Raw genomic sequence first — 25,870 nt, 5'->3', positions numbered from 1 at the left:
AGCTCAGGTCATGATCTCACACTCCGTGAGTTCGAGCCCCGCGTCGGGCTCTGTGCTGACAGCTCAGAGCCTGGAGCCTGCTTCTGATTCTGTGTCTCCCCCTCTCTCTGCCCCTCCCTTGCTCATTCTCTGTCTCTCTCTGTCTCAAAAATAAATAAAAACATTAAAACAAATTTATAATACCTTCCACCATAGGGATATCAGGCTGCCATAACAACATACCGTAGACCAGGTGGCTCAAACAAAAATATATATATATTTCTTACAGTTCTGGAGCCCAGAAGTTCAAGATCAAGGTGCTGCCAGATCCACTGTCTAGTGAGAACCCTCTTCCTGTTTCACAGACAGCTGTCTATTCATTGTGTCCCCAAAAGGTAAAGAGCAGAGATAGATCTAGTCTCTCTCTCATCCTTTAGGGACACTAATCCCATTGTAGGGGCTCCACCCGCACGACCTCCTCTAAACCTAATTACCTTCCAATGACCTCAATTCCAAATGCCATCACATTGGGGGGGGGGGGGCGGCAAGGTCTCAACACATGAGTTTTGGAGAGACACAAATTTGCCCACAGAGTGCAGTAGCTGCAACAGAGACCATATGGCCGGCAAACCCTCACATAGTTGCTATCTGGTCCTTTACAGGAAAACTCTGCTGACCTCTGCTCTACGTTTTTAACAGCCCTATGAGTGTTCCCCCCTGTTTTGCCATTTTACAGGTGAGGAGACTGGAGCACCAAGAATGACTTGTTCTAGTTGACTGTCACACAGCTAGGAAGTGGGTTCAGGATCTGTACTGCCCAGACAGACTCCAGAAGGTTCACTCTCATACTCTATATAAATAACACAGTCTTCCTAATATTCTGGGCTTCCCCTCGAAGCCGCCACTCGGAACCCCCTGAATGAATTTCAAGTTGAAGCCCCATTGCCTCTAAGAAGAACTTCTCCTCTACCCCAGTCTCTATTTCTCTGTTTTCCTTACCAGATTTCCATGTCACTTACCGTCAGTTCCATTCTTGGCTCACAGTCACGTGTGTGCCTGTGTCCCTCTCCCAACAAATGAGAAGACTGCCCGAGAACAGGCAGGTGCCCTCGCCCTTACACCCTGGCCCTCAGCGCAGTGCCTGACTTGTAACGAGCTCAGAAAATGCGGGCTGATTGAAAAAATATGACTTGGTAAACAAGGGAGATCTCTGTACCCCCTACTGAGGTCAACTCACTTACAACAGGGATTAAAACCTTCACCCTCCATGTGAAAATGATGCCAAGGCCCAGTGGTTCATTATTAGAGATTCCCTGCATTGGTTGAAAATGAAAATAAAGACATTATTTATTGACAAATAAGCAATTGACAAAGGTGTGTGAACCAGCCCATAGATGGGGACTCACTGCTTTGGGGCTATTTGGACGTGCCATTTTCGGGTGTTCACTCTCACTTTGTCCTTCCAGTTGCTAGCTGGGTCATTCCACTTACCTCTTCAAGAGCCTTTATTGACATACCAGTAGCTACAGAATCAAATCCAGTTTCCTTGGCTGGACATTCAGAGTCCTCATGGGTTTGATCCCAACTAACTTTCTATGACGGTTACTCTAAATTCTTGATCAGATATATTGTTTATATCTGTTTTGAGCCATTCTTTAGCTGTCATTTCTTCCCGGAATTTCATTTGAGGAGAATTCTTCCGTGTCATCACTTTGGCTAGTTTTCTGTCCCTTATGTGTTTTAAAAGCTTGTTATGTGTCCCGTGCCTGCGAGCACTACTATATTAAAGAGGGGTCACGCACTGCCTAGGGCTCGGCCCCTCAGGAGGTGGTTTTCGGAGTGTGTTCCGTGCTCTCTGTTGTTGTGACTCTGGTTGCTTTATCTCCGTGCTTGTAGTGATGTTTTGGACCCTCCACCAGGTGTGCTTTGATGTGTTCATCAAAGTAGCCCTGGAAAAAAAAAAGAAAAAAAAAGAAAAAAAAGAATGAAAAAAAAATTGGGGGTGGTGGTGGTGGGCAAGAGGCCTTATCCCATACAAAGAGAGAAATGACAGGGACGGGGAAAAAGAAAAGAAAAGAAAACTGACCAGACATTGCAACTATATATCTTAATACAGAGAGAGAGAGAAAGAGAGAGAGAGGGAGGGAGGAAAATAAAGAAGGAGATATAGAACAGGTGTAAAGAGAATAGATTAAATATGTTTGCTTAAACAAACCAACAAAACAACGCCCCGCAACCAGAATAACCAGACTAGAGGAGGGAAGGGGGGAAAAAGTATATATATGTACATATATGTATAATAGGAATTGTCCAAGAATTAAATCAGAAAATGCAAACCCGCTGGGTGCCTTGGATCCAGTGGCAGCTCTGGTCTGGAGGAGGGGCTGTCTGATTGGTCAGTGTCGATCTCAGGTAGATACATATTTCCCAGGCCCGGGGAGGGGGACCCCCTCCACTGTGCCCCTGCTGTTGTTCCCTGAAGTCCCACCTTGCTGGTGATGGGGAGAAAAATGTCAAGACCCCAGTCTCTCCTCCCAGGACCATGTGTCCCAAACCACTCTGTTCAGGCTGTCCTCACAGTGCCGCAGGCTCCAGTGGCCAGGGTTTTTTCCCCACCCCCTCCTTAGTCTCCTGCACTCTTCCTGGGGCTCCTCATCTGGGATTCAGACCCAGATGTCTTAAAGGGTCCCGCTCCCCGCATCCCACCCAGTTCCTGGGAAGTGCTGTTCCACCCCACAGATAAATGGCCTTCTGGCTGGCGGGCGCAGGCAGGGTCTTTTGTCCTTTGAACAGATATATACCTTCTTCCCACAGCACTCCAGGGAGGGGATCGCTTTCTCCCACTGCGGACTGCACCTCTGAGCTAGGTACTGAGCCCGGGGCTGGCTCCCCTCCTCCGCAGGTGCACACACAGGGCAGCTGGGGCCCCAGTCGGGAGAAAGCCTGCAGTTAGAGATTGGCTCTTTCTCCGTTTTGTTTTTTTCCTGACCCCCAGTCTGTGGTTTTTCACTTGTCCAAATACAGTCCTACACTTGCACAACCTCTCTTTCTCTTCCCTCTGTCTGCAGAAGGGAATCCCTCCCCTTCCTACGGGTGGTGCCTATGCCCGTTTTCTCTCTCCCAGTTCCCAATCACGCACCTATTGGCCCACCAGGTTGTCCCCATGGGCTCCTGGAGACGTCTCTGTCACTCTGAAGTCCGGACTCTTGGAATTCCAAGTCCTCTGGCCTCAATGCTACTGTGTTTGAGGGACAAGGGAACTTGGGGTCCCCCTACTTCTCTGCCATGTTGGATTCCCCTCTCAACTAACTTTCGAGCTATGTCTTTCCCTCTGTTTCCCCACATCCCAGTCTGCTCAACATTTTCCAAAACACTATTCCTATTCATCCTATAACGATGCTGTCTTGCACCCCAGGTGTCCATCCATCAATACCTTCAAACACCTAATGCCATGTTGAAATGCCACCTCTTTGAGGACGTGGAGTATACCTCAGTCATCTCCACTTGTCTCACAGTGATTAGCCCAGTAGCTGCACACACAGTAAGTGCTCAACACTGGCCTGTTTGCTGCTATGTTCCAACCCTTTATCCATCTACCTGTTCTTGCCTGGATCCTTTGTGACTAGATATGGACAGGGGACTTTCAGGAGGGCGGGGAAAGGAGCAAAGTCTAATGAGTTATGTATTATGTATTACATTATGTGTTACACATTCCTCAGGCCCATTCGTTCATTACCTGTCATTTGTTCAGCATCTCCAATGTGCTGGACACTGTGCCCAGAACTTTACATTTATTATCACCCTGTCATTTACATTTCAACGAGATAGATACTATTATTGGCTTGATTAGTCAAAAAAAGAAACCTGGGCTCACATAGGTGGTGCAATTTGCCCAAGATCACACAGCTGATTTGTGTCTAATCATAGAACAAAACCTATGGCCTTTCCATTATATGTCATCACCCTAAGACAAAGACTCTGACACCAAGGAGCTCACAGACATGAAGAAGGTTTGACTCTTATAGCCCGTTCACTAATTATTGGTCCATTTATTCCACAAATACCACATCAGACATCAGCAACACAGTATGAAGAACAGGCGATGGTAAATGGGTAAAGATAGGAAAAACATGAAATCAAAGAAAACCCAAGAAATGAAAACAACTCATTGAAAAGATAAAACAAAGGAAGCGCATGTGACTCAGTCACATAAATTTTTTTTAATTGTCAAATGAGGAACTCTACAAACCTGGGGGTTTTCAACATGATTGGTCTAGCTGAAACAGAGGGGGAAGTGAAAGTCAAAGAAGGGAATGGAACATTGATTTGGGGTGCAAAATCTATACTATCACAAATGTTCTGGTTTGTTTTTCAAAGTCCTTACGATGTGTTCTCAAGGAGGAAATGTCTCACAGTTTGCTGGGTAGCCATGAAAATGTACTGCTCACGTCTCCTGAGATGGGAAACATAGTTGACTGAATGTCCCAGTGCTGGATCCGCCACTGTGTTCATGCCAAGGTCACACCTCCCACAGGCTGCTCCCTGCCAATGACTAAGCATGACGAGGGTATAAGCCCAGGCTCATTTCTCTGGGACACGGAACTGCTCTCATAGGCAATTTGGTCTCTGTCCAAACACTGGATCTTAGAAATGTACTTCAGTTTCAGACTCTTTCTGCCTGGTCTCCTTCCTTCCTCCTCTCCTTTCACAGGTGTGAGACCTACATCAGGGTCTAAAGTCTCTCCCTGCCTCCCCCTACTTCCTCCCTCTTTCTCTTCACAGGTGTTTCCTCCAATGACCCTCTTGGGCATCTAACCCTGTCTTAGTGTGTACTTCTCAGAGGACCCAAACTTCTACACTAGTCCATTCAGAGCTCCCGGTGGTCAAGTAAGAAATGTTTTTAAATATATCCTTTTGCATTTGGTTTGGATTTATGTGGAGAGTTGGAAAGAATTGGTCATAGAAGAACAATCGTTCTCACGCTCCTGGACCCAAGAGAGTTCCAGCATCTTAAAGAACTCTCCTCTGAGACCATAGTAAGTAACCATAATAATAATTACAATGAAATCATTTCATCTTTTACTTGCAATAACCATCTAAATGCTGTGGGTGGGTATTTAAATGCTCGTGTTAGAGAGCGGGAGGCCTGGAATGGTGAGGAGGCTTGCCTGAAGTGACAATGGCTTTGTGGGTGGACAGGTCTAGTGAAGCCTGACATCCCTCTTCTCCATGCTGCCACAGCACATGCTCCTGGTTTCACACCCAACTGCAAGACAGAACCCATTAAGAATCAATTCAATATGAAGTGACCCTTTTGGGTGACATGATTCAACCCAAAGACCTTCATTTCTGCAAAATAAGCATCAAATTCGATGGGCATTTTTTAACCACCCTTAACTGACTGGTCAGAGTCATTCTCAGCAACATGAAGCGCCCCCCCACCCCACACCTCACACATTCTAACCGCAGCACCTGGCACCATGCCAAGAATACAAACAGTGCATCACAACAATTGGCTGGCTGTTGTTGGATGGACTAACTTTGGGTTTTCCCAAACGGCATAGTCTTGTTTTCAAAGATGACAACTACAGCCGTCTTTGTAAAACGTGCGCGTCATTTCAGTGGCAAACTGATGACGATAGCATGTGACAGATAGCATTTATTGCACCCCTTTCTTTGTGCAGTGTCTGTGCCAGAACCACCCTCAATTATTATCCCATTTTGTAGATGAGAAAATTGAGGCTTGGCTCTATTAAGCAGCTTGCCCAGTATGTCATAGCTAATAAGTGATAGAGATCAGATGCCGCCCAGAATGAAGAACCACTCGTCATCCTCTCTCCTTCCCAGAGATACGCCAGAATTGAGCACAAAGTCCCCACCTTGGTCCAATAATGGCGTGAAACAAGACTGAAATCATGAATAATCCAGAATGATCACTCTTTAAAGAAATATTTCCCAGTGCTTCATTCAAACTAGATTTAAAAAGTGATAGGAAGGGTGTGCATTAGACCTTTTGGGCTGTGAGCTAAGTGGAAAGAGGTTTATAATTATCTCATTACATACTTGATAACAAATGCTTCCAAGATGCTTGCTGCATTCCACACCATTTCTCTTTGACATTTTCCATAGCTCGCTGTCATTTTACTGACACTCTAATAGAAAAGTTTGAACACCCATAGGAAATTGCCCAGAGAGAGGAATGAAGGGAATCGGACTTTGATGGTTCCCTGTCTTGCTGAGGACAGGCTTGGTCATAGCTGAGCAGTCAGTCCTTGATCACACCACCAGCCTCCCCTACCCTGTTCTCTCCTTGACCACACTGACCAACGCATACCAAAGGTGGAAAATGGACGGTGTGATGAACCACATTGATCTTTTACCGTGCTACCAAGTTTAGGAAGAGTCGTCTGCATGGACAAGACTAGTTCCAGGACTGCCTCTCTCAGACTCGGAGAAATAAGGAAAACAAAAAGAATAAATAGGGGAAAAGGCAAGGAGAGGACATTCTAGTCATTATTTCTTCACGTATTACTTACTCATCCCCCAACAAAACCATACTGAGTGCCTATTTTAGGTCAGGCACTGAGTTAGGAACTGGTCAACTAAATAGACGTGAGAAGGAAATGACAAAAAAGATATGGCAGACTCTCCCTGCCCGTGAGCATGCCGCTTCTTTCCTAGTTCCAGCCACAGTAGATGAATCATGGTTCTTCTCAGCCAATCATGGTTACCACACCCCCTTTGGGAGCAATTAGTTTAGGGTCAGATGAGTGACACATTTCTGGCCAATGGCACATAAAGAGAAGTTTGCAAGGGGCCTTCTGGGGAAGATTTCCTTCTCCAGCACAAAGGAAGTAAAGGAGGGGGCCCTTTTTGCCAGCTGCTTTCTTTCATCCTGCATGAAAAGATGTCCTGAAAAGACATGATGCTTAGAGCAGAGGCAGCCACATTGCAACCATGAGGAGAGTCATCACCGAAACTCCAAGGATGGGAGAACACATAGATGAGCGGAACGTGGGTCTGCAATGTCACATCAAGGTGATATGCATCAGAATCCAACAAACGTGTGATCAGTTCAAGTAGGCTTAACCCTTGGTAGGATTTGTGGAGTGTCTTGTTTTATTAACAATTACAAAAAAAGAGAGATTTAGTCCAGCTCTGTTTTGTACCAGGCAATGGGCAAGGTGCCCTTTACAACATCTTTTTTCACCAGCACAAGAGAGGCACGCTGATGCTCACAGGGGTAAGATATGGCAGCCACTTCATATCCGCCCCACCCAGCTCCGATTTGTAATTCCCTCTCCTCCTATTAATAGCACCTCAATTCTCCTGTGGGTGGTTCCTGATGAACCATCAGCTGTGGTGTCTTGGCCCCCTCTCACATACCTGATACATAGCAAAGCTTAAAAAATCTACTGTTTTCTCTAAAGCACACTTGTCTTATTCTCTCGACCCCATTAGATATATAGCTACATCGATATCAATATCGATATTGATGTTGATATCGATATCAATATAGATATATTGGGGTCAATATAGATAGAGATAGATAGATAGATGATGGCTAGATCTGCTCTTCTCTCAAGCCTTGACCAAATTTAAAAAAAAAAAGACTATCTCTAATATCTCTTGCAGGAAACAACATATTTTAAAAACATTTACCATAAAAGTAAGGTTCTTCTTAGGAGACAAGCGAAGTTCCGGTCTTCCAAATGCTGATTTTTCTCACCACAGACTAGCTTCGTGTACGTGGAGAAGGTGCACCATTACCAGGAAACAAAGAGTCGGAGAGAAAATATACGGTAGGTCTCTTACCGCTCACACCTGTTGGAGAGGTATAATAAACAAATACAGACTCCGAGAATAAGGTTTCCCTGAAAGTACACTGTCACTGCCAGGAAACTATTGCTTATCTTTAACACGGAGAAGAAATCAAGGGAGAAGCCTTGCCTAGAAAGTTCAGAAATATTTGCAGTCGGTTGATATGACTTAGCACAAGCCTTTACATTGACACTGCTCAGACCGTATAGTATAGGGGTCAGCAAACTACAACCTGAGGGCCAAACTATGGCCTGTCACCTGTTTTTGTAAATAAAGTTTTATTAAAACACAGACACACCCATTTGTTTATATATCATCTATGGTTGTTTTCACACAATAACAGAGTTGAATTGGTGGCAGGGATCATCTCTTCCACAAAGCCTAAAATATTTACAATCTGGCCCCTTACAGGAAAAGATTGCTGGGGGCTGGCCTTGCCTAATAATATCAGCAATTATTATCAGTTATTGAACATCTACGTTTATCACCAGCGTTGGTTCTCAGAACGTCTGAAGTAGGTACCTCGTCCCATTTTTCCACAAAAAGAAGGAAAACGAAGCTGAGGAATTTTTAGTAACTCGCCAAAGTAACAGAGTCAGAACAAGGATTCAAACCCAGGCATGCACACTCATTTCTGGATATTATTTATGCAGCTGCTATGGGCAGGCCATCCACTGAGTACAAGCAACACAATGGCAATCAACACTGTGCAATCTTTGTCTCATGGAGCTTACCGTGGAGGGAGAGAGGTTGTTGTTAAACAGATAACCACATAACCACATATATTAGATATGATGGATAGTTGTGCTAGAAAACACTGTGAGACACAAGATTAGGGTACTGGAGGGAGAAAAATGGGTGGTCAAGTTTAGATGGGAAGGGGTCCCTCAGGTTGGGCTCCCAAGAGAGCAAACCCAGAAGTAAATCTCACTTGCTAATGCTTTCTTGGGCGAGGCAGTCTAGGACAGCAAGAGAAAAGGACAAGAGGAAGTGGAGGAATGAGGGAAAGCACGTGCAAGGTGGTGTTTTACAGAGCTGGCACCAGCCTTGCAAGAAAATAGAGCTGATGGCTCAGATGGATGAGCCATCTGGGACAACCGGGTCTTGGAGAGCCCATCCGGGAGAAGGAACAGAGAGAGACTTATCTGCTGGCCCCTTCCCATCTCCTGTTTTCCCTGAGGAGAGCTGAGACAGCCTGAGGTGTTAGGAGGCTAGAGGATGCACAGGAGATTGGGCTCCCATCAAGCGAGTTGCCGCAGCACAGAAGGTCACATAAGGCTGACAAAATCCAGGAGACCCACAAAGAGAGTCCATCAGGCATCTTCTTTGAGGAAGTGATGTTTCTACTGAAACTTGAGAAATGAGTGAATGAATGGGAGAAAACTTCATTCAAGCTGAGGAGAAAGGAAGTGCAAAGGCCCTGAGGCAGGAGAGAATTGGCATATTTGAGAAGCAGAAGAAGACTTCGGGGTGCTCAGGAGTTATACTCCACAGGTCCATGCCCTTGCTCCACCATTTACTAGCTGTGTAACCTGGGAAAGTTTCTGAACATGTCTGAGCTTCTCTTTTTTACCTATAAAAGGGAGATCATAAGGATTAAACAACATCATACATGCACGCTTAACACAGTTTTTGGCTCATAAAACTCATAAAAGGCAAACAATATCAGTCATTATCCTTATTATTTTTTAAGTTTATTTAATTATTTTGAGAGAGAGAAAGAGAACACATGCGTGTGTGTGAATTGGAGAGGGGCAGAGAAAGAGGGAGAGAGAAAATCCCAAAAAGACTCTGGGCTGTCAGCACTGTACCCGACACAGGGCTCGAACCTGTGAACCATGAGATCATGACCTGAGTCAAAATCAAGAGGCAGAGAGTCTCAACTGACTGAGCCACCCAGGTGTCCCATCTTTATTATTATTACTATTATTATTTTTATTATTATTATTCCTGGTTATTACTTACCCTGACCTACTGAATTAAAATAGCTGAGGAAGGGCCCTTGAATTGCATGCTTAAAAAAAATCCCTGTGATAATTTGGATTACAGACCAGTCTTCTGTAAAAGGATTATGCTTTCACATCCTTGCCCCACAGGGCCAGTTGATTTTCCTACTCTACTGTCAGATTCGGCTCACTGAATTGCTCTGGCCTGTGGACTATGGGCCACATGGCTGCAAACGTGTAAGGTGACCGCATACCTAAAAAGTCGGTCTCTTGCATTCCTGCCTTCTGTTGGAACAGCACACTGCGCATAGGGGCTGCTCCTTCCTGTGCAATCACAGACCAAGAAGACCAATGGAACTGACCCTTAGTCAACCCACAGCCTGAAGCACAACTACTGCTGAGCTGTGGGCATCTTGTGACGTAAATGGAAAATAAATCTTCATTTTTATAAGCCACCGAGATCTGGGGGTAGGGTTCTTTGTTAAGCAGCAAAACTGATCGATACAGTCTCTCGTGATTCTTTTACACGTGAAATTACGGCAATATAAAACACTGAGTCTGTGCTCTAGGTTCTTAAGGGAGCTTCTCTTTCGCAGGGACAGATGTCCAGCAGACATTTGGCTAGACACAAGTGTGTATTGGGGTGGAGTGTGGAAGATGGCAGTATCAGAATTGGCTCTTCTAGCTGATGTTGAGAAATACCCAAAGCGAACATGACGGCATTGGCTCAAATCTCTCCGTGCGCTCTGTAAGGGGGCAACCCCTTCCTGGCCTTAACACACACCCCACCCTCTGCATGTTCCATTTGGGTGACTTCTGTTCCCTTCCAGGCATATTGAGATGGGCATTTTCATATTCTGCTGATAGCAGAGGTGTGGGGGTGGGGGTGTGTTGACAAGATCACAACTCCCAGGGTGTTTTTTTCCAGACCTCACTTGGCCTTTATGCCACAGGAATAAAGTTGATCCCAAAGCAACTCCGACCCCTTGAAAATCCTTGTAAACTACCTTTGCCATACGCACTTCTCTAAGAACCAAGTTAATAATAACACTCATATTCATACAATTTCAACAAAATATATGTTAGAAATAAGACCTCTTTTCTGCTGTCACGAACGCCTGCTGTCCCCTTTGGAGAAGCAGCATCACATAGTGGTTAAGAGGGAAAATTCTGTCATTAGAACGCTTGCATTTAAATCCTGCTTGCCAGCTGCGTGACCCGGGACAAGTTACTCAACCTCTCCGTGTCTGCATTTTCTCATTTGTAAATGGGGATTATAACAGTAGCTCTACTTGAGGGTTACGTTGAGCATTATTTGAGTAAATACACATAAAACACTGAGACTGATGCCTGGCATATAGTGAACTGCTCAAACAAATGTTAGCTTTTCCTATTATTTTATGAATGAGCTCAAGCATCTTGGTCACATGGGTAGAGGTAGAGCGAGAGATTATATAGAGTCAACCTCCTTCTCTCAATGCTAGAGATGGTCTGGGTGCCGGCACTCTGCCCCGCCTCTCGGGACCCACCACAGCTTACACCCTCACCCCGTTGTTCTGGTGTAGGCTGTGGGCGTTCTTATGGACAGACGTGAGATGCTGCTGAAAACTGGGATGCAAGTCTGCATGGCAATGTCCAGGGAACCAGAGCGAGGGAGGGAGGGAAGGGGAAGAGAAAGGAGAGGGCTTAAGGGCCATTCTGAGTGGGGTCAGGGCTGCACTGAGGGGTGGGAGCACCCTGGACAGGGGAATGACTTGGGAACTTTCAAAGAGATGTTCTTATTTCATCATCCACTACGTACTGGAAAAAGAGATAAGGTGATCCATTGGTAGCAGCCTCAGCCCCCCCTACATCCTCTCAAACAATTCAGCTCTAGGGGCGCCTGGGTGGCTCGGTTGGTTGGGCGTCCAACTTCGGCTCAGGTCGTGATCTTATGGTTGGTGAGTTCGAGCCCCACATCAGGCTCTGTGCTGACAGCTTGGAGCCTGGAGCCTGCTTCCGATTCTGTGTCTCCTTCCCTTTCTGCCCCTCCCCTGCTCACACTCTCTCTCTCTCTCAAATATAAATAAACATCAAAAAAAAAAAAAAAGAATTCAGCTCTGGCCCAGACTTGCATATCTTCCTGACATTAACCACCATCCCTGGGAAGCAAATTAATGGGAAATTATTTCCACACTCCCAACTCTGGTGCACATTTATTGAGCACCTATTATGAGCCAGGCAATCTGCTAAGGGTTTTACATACATTAACTCCCTTAGAATTTCCCTCAAATCCTATGAGGCCAGAATTCTGAGGATTCTCGTTTTGTAGATGAGGATCCAATCTCTGAGAGGTTAAATAAACTGTGTAGGGTCACCGGCAAAGCCAGGAATCAAAGTCAAGTTCAGCTGTGCTACCCTGTTTTGTGCGGCACCACTTTAGAGCATTTTACAGCCCAGTAAATGGTGACGATGATGGCCAAGATGAGGAGATAGTCCTGGGTTCCCAGAACATGATGTCTCCCTGTCTCCTCTCTGCCCCTCTCTGAATCCCTCCCTTCATATTTCCTCCCTCCCGGAACCACCAGCCCTGCTGTCCTTTTTATTCTTCCCTCACTCCAGGTTATGTGATCAGGAGAAGGTTGTGACCATTACTGAGAAGAGCTTCTCATGATCCAGAGGGAGTTACTGAAACGTCTATGACTCACCATGCTCTGGGGAGACACAGTGGTAGAATGCCCTGTAAGGAGTCAGGGGCTTGACTTTGAGTCCATCACCTGTCACTAGTTCCAGGGCCTTGGCCAAGTCACTTGACTTCAGTGATCCTTAGTGGATCAATGACACGTGTCCTACAAACACACTGTATTCTTGGAAGGTAGCTGTGAGGTCACCCCATCCCCCCTTCTCTCCCCATCAAATGCCCTCTCTGGAGAGATTTTTGCCTTTGCTCTATTCCCTCAGGTGTGGTCCACAATCCAAAACAACAGCCCATCCTGGAAAGCCATCTTCCCAAGTCTACGTTCACCTGGCACCTGCAGTACTCTGAGTCCTTTCTCCCTTAGAGCACAGCAGTTCAGCATAGTCACGGGGTTCTCAGATGGGAGTGTACATCAGCATACATGGAAGGCTGCTACAACCCCGGAGGGCCGGGCCCCACCTCCAGAGTTTCTGATTCAGTATCCCTAACACATTGCTGGTTGATGTCAATGCTGGTCAGAGGACCTCTTTGAGAACAACTTAATATTCGACAAGTATTTTCAGAGTCAGGAGTAAGTGCTCAGACTACCTCAAGTCAATTCCCAGCTCTTCTGCTTTCTGGCTATGCAAGCTTCGACAAGTCAATCTCGGTAAGCCTCAGTCTTTTCATCTGTAAATGGATATGACAATGATGTGTACTTCCTAAGATCATCGCAAGGAAGGGCGAGCTCCTGCTGGGGGCCTTCAGTCTTCTGCCTGACACTTCATAAGTGCTCTGTTTGTGAGCCGTCAAAATTCAAGGGGTTCTAAGGCCCCTTGGGTCATTGAACCCATCTTCTCACTCTGAGTCACTCTTCAACCCCAAGAAACGACATCTATTGTCACTACTGAATGTGTCTCCATCCCAGGAGCTGCCCAGAAATGAAGGCAAGCTTCAGAGCAAACCAGTAATTAGATAATGACAAGCCAAACACACTGAATCGCGGGCGGGTGGCGTGGAAAAGGTCAGGCTTCTCAGATCCTCACTGTAGGGAAAAAGCTCAGGACATGGCATCAGATGGTCTGAATTTGGATCCAGGCTGTCCCGGGTTGGGGCTGGGTCAGCTTAAACAGGTTCAATGTAATCTCTGAGACTCAGTTTCCTCATCTGTTCAGCGGGGACAATAATGAGCTGCCAGTTTGTTTCATAAGCTGAGATTCTCCTAGTTGTGAGAAACCCAGCAGCTACCTAAATATTTGTGTCCCTTCCTGCTCCAGGCAATTCAGGTGCCACTGCTGATAACCCCCCTGGTTGTACTACCACCTGGACTCTTACTTAGAGAACCCTCATTTCTGAGAAAGGCCAGGACACTCCACTCTATCAGCTTTCTCTGGCCTCAGCCTACCCATGTTTCCAGGGAACACCACTGGCCTATGTACCCAACCACAGGTCACACCAAAAAACTCATGTTCAGCAAAGGCTGGGAGCAGCCACGGTCAGCTACAGCCCTAAAACCCACAAGAGACAAGATTCATGATAATTTGTTCACTTTCCTTCCTCTTCTCTTTCCTCCAAGAAGTCAATTTCACCAGTCACTGGACATGCTTTGAAAGACCTCAGAAAATCCCACAGGAAAGCACCAAAGATTGTTTTTATCATTTTGTTCCATTTCTCCTGTTTGCTTAGTAATCCTGGTAAACAACTTTGTGCAAACAGAAACCTTTTTCATTCGATTGAGTTCTTGCCTGGGGCACTGTTGCCTCAATCTTAAGGTTTGGGGGTAGGTGGAGAAAGTACTTTGGATTTAAACTTCCTGATAAGTGGGCACATAACAAAATGAAAGAACACCGGCCATTTATTTATTTATCCAACCCCCTTGAGGGGGTTGGATATGAGTGACTTTCTAAGCTTCCATATGGATGTTCTATTCTTTTTTTTAATTTTTTTAACGTTTTTATTTATTTTTGAGACAGAGAGAGACAGAGCATGAACGGGGGAGGGGCAGATAGAGAGGGAGACACAGAATCAGAAGCAGGCTCCAGGCTCTGAGCCATCAGCCCAGAGCCCGACGCGGGGCTCGAACTCACGGACCGCGAGATGGTGACCTGAGCTGAAGTCGGACGCTTAACCGACTGAGCCACCCAGGCGCCCCTGGATGTTCTATTTTTTATGACCATTATTAATTCTATCATCATCTTTGTCATCATCACCAACAGAGGCTTGGCCCAGAAACACAAGTTGTATTTGTTGAGTGTGAATTCGTCTGGAAGTTCAGTGTCCTTAGCCCAAGTTCACCTGGTCGGTCATAGCCCGAAGCCCCAGAGAAAAGAGAACCTGGCAGCGTTTGGGTCCGGAAGGAGACATCAGCAGAGCTTGCGGACCTGGTCTGAACCAGGTACTCTGAATGGGCACCTTACAAAGACTCAGAGCTTTGCCAGTTAGGAGTTGCCACACTGCCCCACTGACCCTCACTGAGTTACCACCCCCAGTGCCATTCAGTGACTCGGTGTAGGGCACTGTGTCAACACCATTAGTGGAGATGATAATCAATCTTTAAGCTACAGTCTCATAGCTTCTCTCTAGAAGTTCTCTTACCTCCCGAGACTTTTCACACAATCCCTGCTCTTTACATCCTCTGTCCAGGCATCTGGCTTTTCTTTCCTGTTCCCGTGCATGGCACGGACTGGCATTCTGTACAGTTCCAATTAATTCTTTGTTTTGTTTGATTTCTAGCCCATGGCCAGCAACTCCCTGGGTTTTTACTCTCAGTTGCTCAAGTAAATAAGCCAAATGTTAATTTATTGCTCTTTGATCATGACTAAATGCAGAGATGGTGTAACCAGAAATACTAACGTTTGTCCAGGCCTCCCTGGTAGCACAGTAATGGCACTGGGTTTGGGTGTGCTTTGGTTTCGCGGGGCAAAGGGATGCCCCCTTCTCTAGCGTCCATCATCTCACTGGATTCTCCCAAACGGCCTGGCAAAGTTGACAGGACGGGAATTATTATCTGCATTTTGCAGATGAGGAAACCAGGCTCAGAATGATTAAATAAGTTGCCCAAGGCCACAGACCTCAAAAGTAGCTAACTGCAGCTAAAACTTACTCAACCTGACTCCCAGTTCAACAAAACTGTTGTGAGTGTCTCCGTCCCCCATTGGGTCATCATGTGGGATAATAATAATTTTATATGATATCTTTTCACAGACATTTTCTGGGTTATCCAGAGTGCATTCTATGGGACGGCAGTTGTGTGAAATACTCCATAAGAAAACATGCTGTGGCCAAATATGTTTGCAATATGCTGTCTACTCTATTCTATTCTTGGAGATTCAGCATATTGATTAGCATTTTCATAAATGAAAGCCTCTGAGAAGTTCTCCTGTATAAGACCTGGACAAAGTTATGGCCCCAAATTGTCTGAACATATTTGATCGTGAGGAGGCAAGAGTGGAAGCATGGAGATCATGTCCCAGCAATGCACCCAAGAGACTGGGGGTGTGTGGACAAAGAGGGATGGCACCAACTGGTGAGACATATTTCAGATGCAGAGCCAACCAGATTTGCTGGTGGAGGATGCAGGGCGTAAGAAAATCAGAGGAGGTAAGGATAGCCCAGGGATGTGAGGTCCCAGCAACTGTATGAATACAGTGGCCACCTCCTTATAGAGGCTCTCCCCGGACTAAAAGCTCCACCCTATCGTGGCGGCCTCTTACAGCATCCGATCCCTGGGCTTTGGTGATTGCAGTTTTCATTTTATCTTTGTAGATGAGATCACTGGCAATGGCAGAGCTTTTGACTTTTTCCTCACTACCCTTATCTCCAGTGTCTAGCACATTATAGTCAACAAATCTTTGCTAAATAAATGAATGGACAGAGACTCGCATGCGGTAGTCACTTAACAAGTTGTAGCTACCATACTATTAGTCAACCTAGTACATAAGCATTAATAATAAAGCTAGTCAACTAGTATGCGGCGGGGGGGGGGGGCTGGAGGGAAGTGGGGGGGCATGACTGTTAACTGGTTGGAGGACTCCATTCTAATCTGAGCCTCATCCTTCTGTCCCTGGACTTAGGGTAAGACCCTTCCTCTCTCTGAGTCCAGTTCTTCTGACTCCATCCAACAAGAGGTTGGACAATAGGATTCCCGTCAACCTGCACTTTGCTGCCCATGAGTTTATGTGGAAGCCATGGACAAGGCTGTGTTCTTGGGAATGTGTAGCACAGGACAGCCCAACACAGACCAGGTCTGATCAAATGCTCCGCCATCTAGCCCAGCTTAAGTCCTGCAGGCACCCAGAGAAGGGGACTGCAGTAGTAGCTAGAGTCACCAAGAAGGCTTACTGGAGGTTCTTCTTTCTCCTTCCAAGAGTCTGAAGTAACAGATGAATATGGTGACATTTGCTGGAGAAAACAAACAAGCAAACAAACATTCTTCTGGTTTGTCTTACTCTCAGTCCAATTGGCAAGGCTATAGGAAGAGCTTGCCCCTCTCCTGCCTCCAAAAAAGGACCATTGAGCAAAACCCACTTCCTCTACTAGACCTCACTCTGAACCTAGCTTTGTATATCTGAGATAGTCTTTCTTTTCTCTTCCACTTAGGAATACACAAAAGTACATTTCCCATCTGGACCTGTTTCGAGCCATTCTCCCTCAAGGCTGATCTTACGTTCCTGGTTGTGGACAGCTTGCCTGACCACGGCCTCACCACAAGGCGCGGAATGGGCCCCCAAAGTTTGACCAGCTCTATGATATCTCTCTCAGGGAGGGCTCCTGAGCAAATGATTTTCAGTTTCAGTTCATTTGTTTTTGTTTTCCATTTGGTTGCCCAGGGCAAACATCTACCCTGAGAGTTTCTCCCCTGGGACCATCTGTGCTATCATTGCTTGCCTCAGAGCAGATGTGTAAGGGGTCCCCCAGTGCTGAGGCCCTGCTTGCCTCTTTTGTTCCCCAGAAGAGGTCACTACGTGATTAAGAAAAATGGTAGCTTGGCCCCAGCCCCTAGCCATCCCCCCCCGCCCCGCCACTGCCAATCAATGCACAGTCCTCTGCCATTAATAACCAAACCCCACAAAGCCACCCAGCCCTTCCTGATATTCTCACCATTGATTTTATTATCACTGTTATTGTGAAAAATATTCATAGCACTATGTGGTGATCATCACCACATCAGTCTTGCTTTACAAAGATGCCAGCATGACAATCATTATATTTCTGCCCCAGACTGCCCCTCCAGGTGCTACTTAGCCTAGTTTAGAGGGAAGAAGACTGAAGGACGAAGAGCTAAACTGAGTTACATAAAGAGAATCAGCAGCCAAGGTGGGATGAGAACCCATGTCTCCTGAAAACAAGTTCTGATGTTGAAAGAAAAGGTGCAGTTTCATTGGCTGAGCCACCCTTCCTAGGCAGGAGTAAAGGATTGAAACATGGTAACAATTCAAGGTGAGCGGTGCCACTCTGCAAAGGCAGAAGCGGGGGTGATGTGAAAGCCAGTGGCTTAGCTAGAGGGCAGCTCAACCTTCTTTCTGTTTTCAGGGTTCAGAAAGTAAACAGTGGAAGCCAAGTGACAAGGATGAGGGGGGCAGAAGAACCCACTCAGCCACCATGGGGGTGGGACTGAAGATCAGCCTAGTGCACTGTGGAGCCTTGGTCACTGAAAGAAGTACATGAGATGCACAGAATGTCATTCTCAGTTCTCGGTTTCATATTATGTATGGAGAAAAACTGGAGATGTTGGGGGGCGGGGGGCAGTGGTCAGATAGTGACTTCCTGGAAGCTTATGAGGCTCACAGCAACAGGACCTTAGAATACAAGAACCCCAGTGGTCTGGATGATTAAGGAGGAGGAAACTCAACAGCAATATCATAAAAAGAAGGAAGAACACAGCCGAACACACCATCAAAGCTGCCTTCATTGTTGTGAATGAATTCTAAGTGACCGTTCAGCTTTGGACATACACTCATACTTCAAAATCCCAAAAGCAGAAGTCATACCACCAGGATCCCAAGCCTGAGAAGCCAGGTTGCAGAAACATGCAACTGGCCAAGCCAAGACATTTGCTCAGCTCTGGCAGCCTAGGGATGAGGGCTGAGTCTAAGCTGTCTGACGTCTGTGGTAGGTAGAGGCCACTACTCTCCAACAAGACTACAAAAAAAAAAAGAAGGGCATGTGGGTGGCTCACTTGGTTGAGTGTCCGACTTCAGCTCAGGTCATGATCTCACAGTTCATGGGTTCGAGCCCCATGTTGGGCTCTGTGCTGGCAGCCCGGACCCTGCAGCCTGCTTCGGATTCTGTGTCTCCTTCTCTCTCCGCCCCTCCCCTGCTCACGCTCTGTCTCTCTGTCTCTCAAAAATAAATAAACATTTAAAAAAATGACTACAAAACAAAAGAGATCCTATACCAGCAGGGAAGGCTGGATATGGCCAGCTCCCAAAATGAAATCTATGAGAGCCTACCACACACGGGACTGATACGCATCCTTATAAATCCAATGGTTCCTGCAAAGAGGATGTGGACTACTCTAGCATCTATGGTGAATATCAATCACATCAATGATTAAATAAGCATTTAGTATGAATTGAGCAGTGCAATGAGTGCTGTATATGTATATTATCATATTTATTTCTTCCAACTGCCCCTGCAAGAGGTTTTATGTATTCTGTCTTACAGAAGAGGAACCCGAGACTCAGAGAGGCAAGACAGCTTTTCCAGGGTTGCTCAGCTTACAGTCAGAATTGTAAGTCAGATCTAGATACCTAGGCAAAGCATCAGCTTTTTTTCTTTTAAACAGTAGAAACTACCTAATGCTACTAGCCCCTGTGACCCTGTATTTCCATAGCAAGAGGACTTTGAAGAGGGATGAAGGAATGATGGTAGCCAGGTTGGAGAGGACACCATAGATAAGGAAGGGTCTGAACCAAGCTGGCATCTGAAGTCATCCCCAAAAAAGAGAGGGAAGCAATCGGCTACTGGGATAATTCTAACAGTGCATTAGTTCCAGTTTTTATGTTTCATTACATGGCTCAAACAACAAACAGACAAGTGTTTGTTGAGCAGAACACTGTGATATGAGGTCCTGTGGATGATGCAAGAACAAATGAGTCAAGATGTTTCTATGTTTTCATTCAACCACCTTGAAATCTTACTGTCTTCCTGGATGCTTGAAAAGCTACACAGCCATTTGAATTATGTGGCCTCAGATATTAAGTGACAAGGGTCCCAAGGAGGCACAGTCTGAATATTCCACAGGGGAATTAACATCTGGGATCAGCACTGAACCTTAGGTTGGAATAAATAAAATAGAGACAAGAGAGCATTCCTGGAAGGGGGAAGGACATCTGCAAAGCTAAGGAGGAGATCGGCCCAGCTAACGTGGAGAGCTGATGTAGGTCGTGAGACAGAATCAAAAAGCAGGTTGAAACAGTTTTACTCAGGGATTTTGAACTCTAGGTTAAGGGGCTTGATATTTACATTAATAGAGATGCGAATCTGAGGGAGGTATTTGAGCGACTTAGGCACATGTCCAGCACCCACTAGAGTTGGTGGAAACTGTCAGATACATGAAACATGTTTGCTAAGTGAATGAATAAATATTATGTATAGGTTAGGCTGGCAAGGAAAGAACAAATCAAGGACACCAGTTAGGAGCCTATCCCATTAGCAGTCTGGGCAATACAGATTGAAATAGAAAAGCCACAGAAAGCTTGGACAATGAAAAGGACATTCTAAAAGGAAAAGAAGATGATTCTAATGTCCGCATTATTTCCTGATTGGTAGTTTGCACCAAGAACAGAGGGACACAATCTTCTAATAACCTCCAAATTCAAAAATCCATAAATCTACCAGAGCAGCTAAAGACACTACATGCTTGTCTGAAGTAGAGATTAAGTCAGGAGAAGCAACAGAAGAGTTTTTATTTTTATTTTTTTAATTTTTTTTTAATGTTTATTTATTTTTGAGACAGAGAGAGACAGAGCATGAACAGGGGAGGGTCAGAGAGAGAGGGAGACACAGAATCTGAAACAGGCTCCGGGCTCCAAGCTGTCAGCACAGAGCCCAATGCAGGGCTCGAACCGATGGACCGTGAGATCATGACCTGGGCTGAAGTCATGATCTCAACCAACTGAGCCACCCAGGTGCCCCCAGAAGAGTTTTTAAAACAGAAAGTAAAAATCTAAAAAACTGAGCCATGTTAAGCTTTGGAGCCAATGTTTCATCTTTTTGCTAGCTGGTTCACTGATACTCGATTTAACCTGTGGTGAATGAACAAACACAGCAAAGCAGGTCTCATTGTGTCCATTTTGCAGATGGGAAAAGTGAGGCTCAGAGAAGCCAAACATCTCACAGTGACTTGACTCTAGGTAATCTGATTCCAAGTCCTGTTTGTTTTTTGTTCATTGTCATTGTTTTCTATCCTCCCATATGGTAGAACAAGAGATGAGGAAAACAGAAAGAGAAATATAGAGAAAAATGAAAACCTAGTAAGTCCCACTGCTAGATAGATGCCCCAAGAAATATATGATGGGGCTGCATGAATCTCTACTAAACTTTTCTCTTTGCCATAAGTATGAACACTCCCATGTTTACCTAAAAGAATTAGCCGTGAATAGTAACCCATTTTCTCTCCTGACAGTGTATATTTTCTTTTTAATGCAGAGACACTGCATATATGTAATTGGTATTTTTTAACAAGCCTGTGTTAGGTCAGTAAATGCCTTGACTTCTCCATTTCCCTCCCTGCATCATCACTTACAAATTCCAGCAGATGCCAGGGAGTTCTCACCCAAGCCAATAAGCCCCAGGATTATATAAAGCTACACCCTTCTTCCCAAACAAGATCTTACCACTGTGAACAATTCACTTAGTTTCAGCCATTTGGTTTCTTGACAAGAGCCAAAAAGTGCTGAGATCCCTCCCTGGAAGGATCAGAAACCTAGAAGAGGTCATATATGGCATATTCCTTGTGCTTAGCATCCTTCTTCATGACACAGGACCTACCAAGAGCATGACAGAGGTTTCATAAAAGCTTTACAGGGCACAGAGGAGTCCCAAGACTCTGAGCCACAGTCGCCTTCGTAAAGATCAGCGGTTGCACCCACCTGTCTCGTAAAGCTTCGACACAGAGGTCGGCCAGATTCCTTTCCGTGTCTTGGGAAGCCTCAACAAGTTATGCTTCTTCATGATGATTCATTCAGACCCGCTGAGTTCCTCTGACAAGGGAGGAAGGATTTCGAGTCAGCCTTCAGCATAACTAGTAACTTCTTCTAGACTGTCACCTGAAGGCTGTGTTTGAGTTTTAAGTCACAACAGCTGGTGACATCCCACTAAAAACCCACACCTCTTCACCTGCACCACCTTCTGCCTTTTCTCTGGTCCCCTGCCAACACCACCGCCTAGCCTTGTTTCCTAAGAAAAATGGCTTCTTTCTGAAACCACAATCCAGTGTCACTGGGATGTATGAAAACTCCTACAGACAGGAGCTGCTCCCGCCATAGGGGGCGTCTCAGTGGTACCCATGGGTGAAGATGGTAAAAAGACATTGTTCCCCTCAGCTCTCTGGGCAACTAAAGCCCCCATGGGAGTTGGCTTCCAGCAGATTCTTCTGTTTGCCCTCTGCCCTTGCTGATGTGTGCCTAAATTATCCTTCCTTATACGTGCCAAGAAGTTTTTTTTTTTTTTTTTTAATGGAAAGCTGTTCTAGATTATTTGGGGATCGACTTGGTAAAGGCTTTTAAAGGACAACTAGGCAGAATTTATCAAATGCCTCAAAAAGTGCATGCCCTTTAAACAGAAATGCCACTACTGATGACTTATTCTATGCTAACAATTAGATCTGAAACTGGAAAAGTATAAGGATATTCATCACAGTGTTGTTTACAATGAGGAAACATTAGAAACAATTTATATGTCTACAAATAGGGGTTTTGTTAAGGTCATTATGGAATAATCATATTATATAATAGCAGGTATTCAAAATGGTGTAAAAATCATTTCATTGATCTGGCAGGAAATTTATAATATATTATGAAGTACAGAAAAGAAGATCAAAAAACAGTTGTTAGAGTAGTATTATGTTTTTGTTCAAAAATAAAACATTACTATGGTGATATATCCACAAATGTGTATATTACTAATATAATAAAATCCCGTGGCATGAGGTATTGGGATGGCTTGGTGTATAATTGCTATCATGGTGGTAGGATTGCCTTAAAATTTGGCAGTTCTTCAATTCTTTTTTTTTTAATGTTGATTTGTTTTTGAGAGAGACAGAGACGGAGCATGAGCAGGGGAGGGGCAGAGAGAGCAGGAGACATAGAATCCGAAGCAGGCTCCAGGCTCCGAGCTGTCAGCAAAGAGCCCGACGTGGGGCTCGAACTCACAAATCGTGAGATCATGACCTGAGCCAAAATCGGACATTTAACCAACTGAGCCACCCAGGTGCCCCAAAAACTTGGCATTTCTAAAGTTAGGCAGGGGCGATTCAGTAGGTTAAGTGTCCGACTTCAGCTCAGGTCGTGATCTTGAGGTTTGTGGGTTCAAGCCCAGTGTGGGGCTCTGTGCTGACAACTCAGAACCTGGAGCCTGTTTCTGATTCTGTGTCTCCCTCTCTGCCCCTGCCCTGGTCACACACACACTCTCTCTCTCTCAAAAATAAAAATAAACATAATAATAATAATAATAATAATAATAATAATAATAAAGTTAGGCAAAGGTGAAGCCTTGAGAGTAAGGGAGAAGATGTTTTTCGAAGTGGAAAATCCCTCCTGTGGTCAGTCCCTCAAGAGAAAGGGTGTGTATCTTAGCAATTAAGCGTTAAAAAAGAGAGAGAGAGATTTTCTTCCTGGGTCTTTTGTTCCCTGGTAATCTTCTCAAAAGTGTATGAGATCTGTAATTCTTAACAGTGAACTAGTCAGGGAGGGAGATGTCAAGGTCAAAGCTGAATACTGGGTCACTTTCTTTGTGCAATCCCTTAGGAAGTGATCAAATCTTTCTATATTTTGATCTGTTTGGGGAAGCCAATAATAACGATAGTCATAACTACCATTTGGGGGCCAGACACTTTGTATCCATTATCTCCAATCCCCCCCACACACAGTTGCCAAGATGGACGGGATCATTTTCACGTTGCAGGAAGAAATAGCTAACAATCCTGAGCATTTATGCTAAGTCAGACACTCCCTTAAGATCTCTGCTTAGCCTCTCAACCTCAAGAACCCCACTTTAGTGTTAAGGAAGCGGGCAAGGACCTGCAAAGAAATGAGTAGCCTTCCCAAGGTCACACAGCTTGTTCATGGGGGGATGGGACTCAGATTCAGGTGGTTTGACCCTAGAGATTCTAACTACTAAGATCTACTCCCAAATGACAGAAACACAGGAAGGGGGGGGGGGGTGCGGAGCACCTCAGGGCCAAAGTGTTAAATCAGCAAGCGTTAACACTGGAGGACGGTGTGATGGTGGCAGAAGGATCAAAAGGGAAGTCGCCCTCCCCAGACGGAAAGTCAAATCTCCCAGGGACAGACAGATGCTGACATGGCCGGCTGTGTCCTCTGACACCATGCGGCCCCCAGTCTCTCTGTCCAATGCTAACTTCAGGCAAACTGCATTCCTTTTGATTGAGAGAGGCGGCAAGTTTTAGTAACATCAAGAAGAAACTCAGCTCTCCCTGTGAAATGTGTCCGTTTGGTTATTTGATACGTGTTGTGGACCCAGGCATAGGTCACAGTGCTATGTTACAAGGCTAAGGTACTCCCAGCTTCACGGTAAACATATTAACAGTCTTAATTACGGACTGTGGCAGACATGTGAACAAGGGCTCGCAGAAACAGAGAGCAGTGCTGTTGGCTCTGTCGGGGAGAGGCGGGCTATGCCAGGCAAAGCTCACGGACACCCATGGCTTTGTCACAGGCTGCCAGGCGTCACTCTGCATGCTCTCAGGCTCTCCCAGGGGGCTCCACGGAGCAGGAAGCACTTGGCCTTACTCTTGGAACAAGCAAAGGCGTTTGAAGCAAAACTCTCTAAGGGGATCCTCTGAGACCTAAGACAGGCAGTCCCGGCAGCCATCATCAGCTGTCTTTCTCTCCCGGCCTATCGCAACGGTGACAATAGCTGAGGTGACTGAAGGGAATCAGATGAATCTGACCATACATACACTGAGGCTGCCTTCGGACCCAGCATAATAAAGTTCTCCCCCTCACTTTATGTTTCGCCTCTTCTAGAAGCTCTTTCAGCTGGATATATAGCCCAAACACACACACACACACACACACACACACACACACACGCCCCACGCACATACACTCATGCACGTGCCCAAATTCTCCTGAAGCAAATATTATTTTTAAATATTTGAGGGCAGTGACCTGCGGGTCTATTGAACTTGAATTACTGCAGCAGCAATTTCCCTTTCAAGCCAAGCTCACAATCGAGTCAATACCTACGGCCCAGATGCTGTATCACTAAGCAAGAATTTCACGTGGATTATGTCAAAGTGAGCCCAGCACGCAACTGATCCATAATCGTGCTTGCTAAGAGCATTTAGCCTTCTGGCTCCAGCCACTCTGCTGCCTGCCTCAGACTTGTGTCAGGGGCTAATGGCAGAAAAAAAGAGGCAGTGCCATTCAGCTTAATTGGGCAATCATTAGGACTTCCTCCAGTAAAGGAAGGAAGCAGGAAAGCGGCAGCTGACCCCCCCACCCCAGGCTGTTTAGGGGTCTTGTGCCCAGGGACTACCTCACACAGGATAAATTTATCTGAAGTTGCCTAACTTCCCAGGCTGATCTAATTAGTAAACACCTTCAAAGGGATCAAGCTGACTTTTGAGACAAGGTCTAGCACATACCGCAAAGGTGGGCAAATAAATATTTAAAGGGCACATCTGTGTAGGTGGAGCGGGGAGGGGAGGACAGATTAGACACAGATAACAGTTCACTCTGGGAGCTCTGTTGTGTAACTGTCCTTGTCCTTGCCCCTCCACTGGCCAAACTTGCCCCTTCCCCAGGACTTCTGCGGGATCTGGCTCACTAGACACTCAGCCACCCAGTCTCCAGGAAGCACCCTCCTGAGACCTGATCATAGTGCTGGCCACTCACTACCATAATTGTTTTGGATGTTAGTATTGAACTCGACCCGCTTAAATGACTGCTGGAGTTAACGGTTGTTCTTATTTTTATTCCATCCAGCAATGATTGAAACAAAAGGACTGACTCTCCATGGAGGGCATTCTGGCAACACCAGCGGTTATCGGCACACCTCTGCGGAAGACCCACCCTGTGTCCAGCATTCCCTGACTCTTCGTGCTTTTGCTGTGGTTTGCACCCAATTATCACGTAGCTCCCCACCACCCAGCTCAAGAACAGCAGCTAACAGAAGCTCATGGTGCACAAAGGAACCATAATCGCTCCACTTCCCCCGTTAACACTCTGGAAGGACCTGGGACAGAAACATTTTCGTAACTGGATTTAAGCCCAGAAGC

General features: G+C 45.7%; 1 long non-coding RNA gene across 4 annotated transcripts in view; it reads right to left on the bottom strand.

Annotated features, from left to right (window-relative positions):
- Nucleotides 1-1,704: 1,704 nt before the first annotated feature.
- Nucleotides 1,705-25,870, bottom strand: part of LOC122210752 — a 74,461-nt gene continuing 50,295 nt past the window's right edge. For 3 of the 4 annotated variants that reach the window (XR_006198220.1, XR_006198223.1, XR_006198221.1), the window contains exons 2-4: nucleotides 21,498-21,608; nucleotides 7,642-7,803; nucleotides 1,705-1,928 (exon numbers count right to left, since the gene is read on the bottom strand). This is a non-coding gene — a long non-coding RNA (uncharacterized LOC122210752). Of the gene's footprint in view, nucleotides 1,929-5,096; nucleotides 5,246-7,641; nucleotides 7,804-21,497; nucleotides 21,609-25,870 lie in introns of those variants that run through there. The other variant, XR_006198222.1, reaches the window with a different exon arrangement.

The sequence above is a fragment of the Panthera leo genome, chromosome F2, assembly GCF_018350215.1.
Source record: "Panthera leo isolate Ple1 chromosome F2, P.leo_Ple1_pat1.1, whole genome shotgun sequence".
NCBI classification, from domain to species: Eukaryota; Metazoa; Chordata; class Mammalia; order Carnivora; family Felidae; genus Panthera; species Panthera leo.
This window is presented reverse-complemented; position numbering and strand designations above follow the sequence as displayed.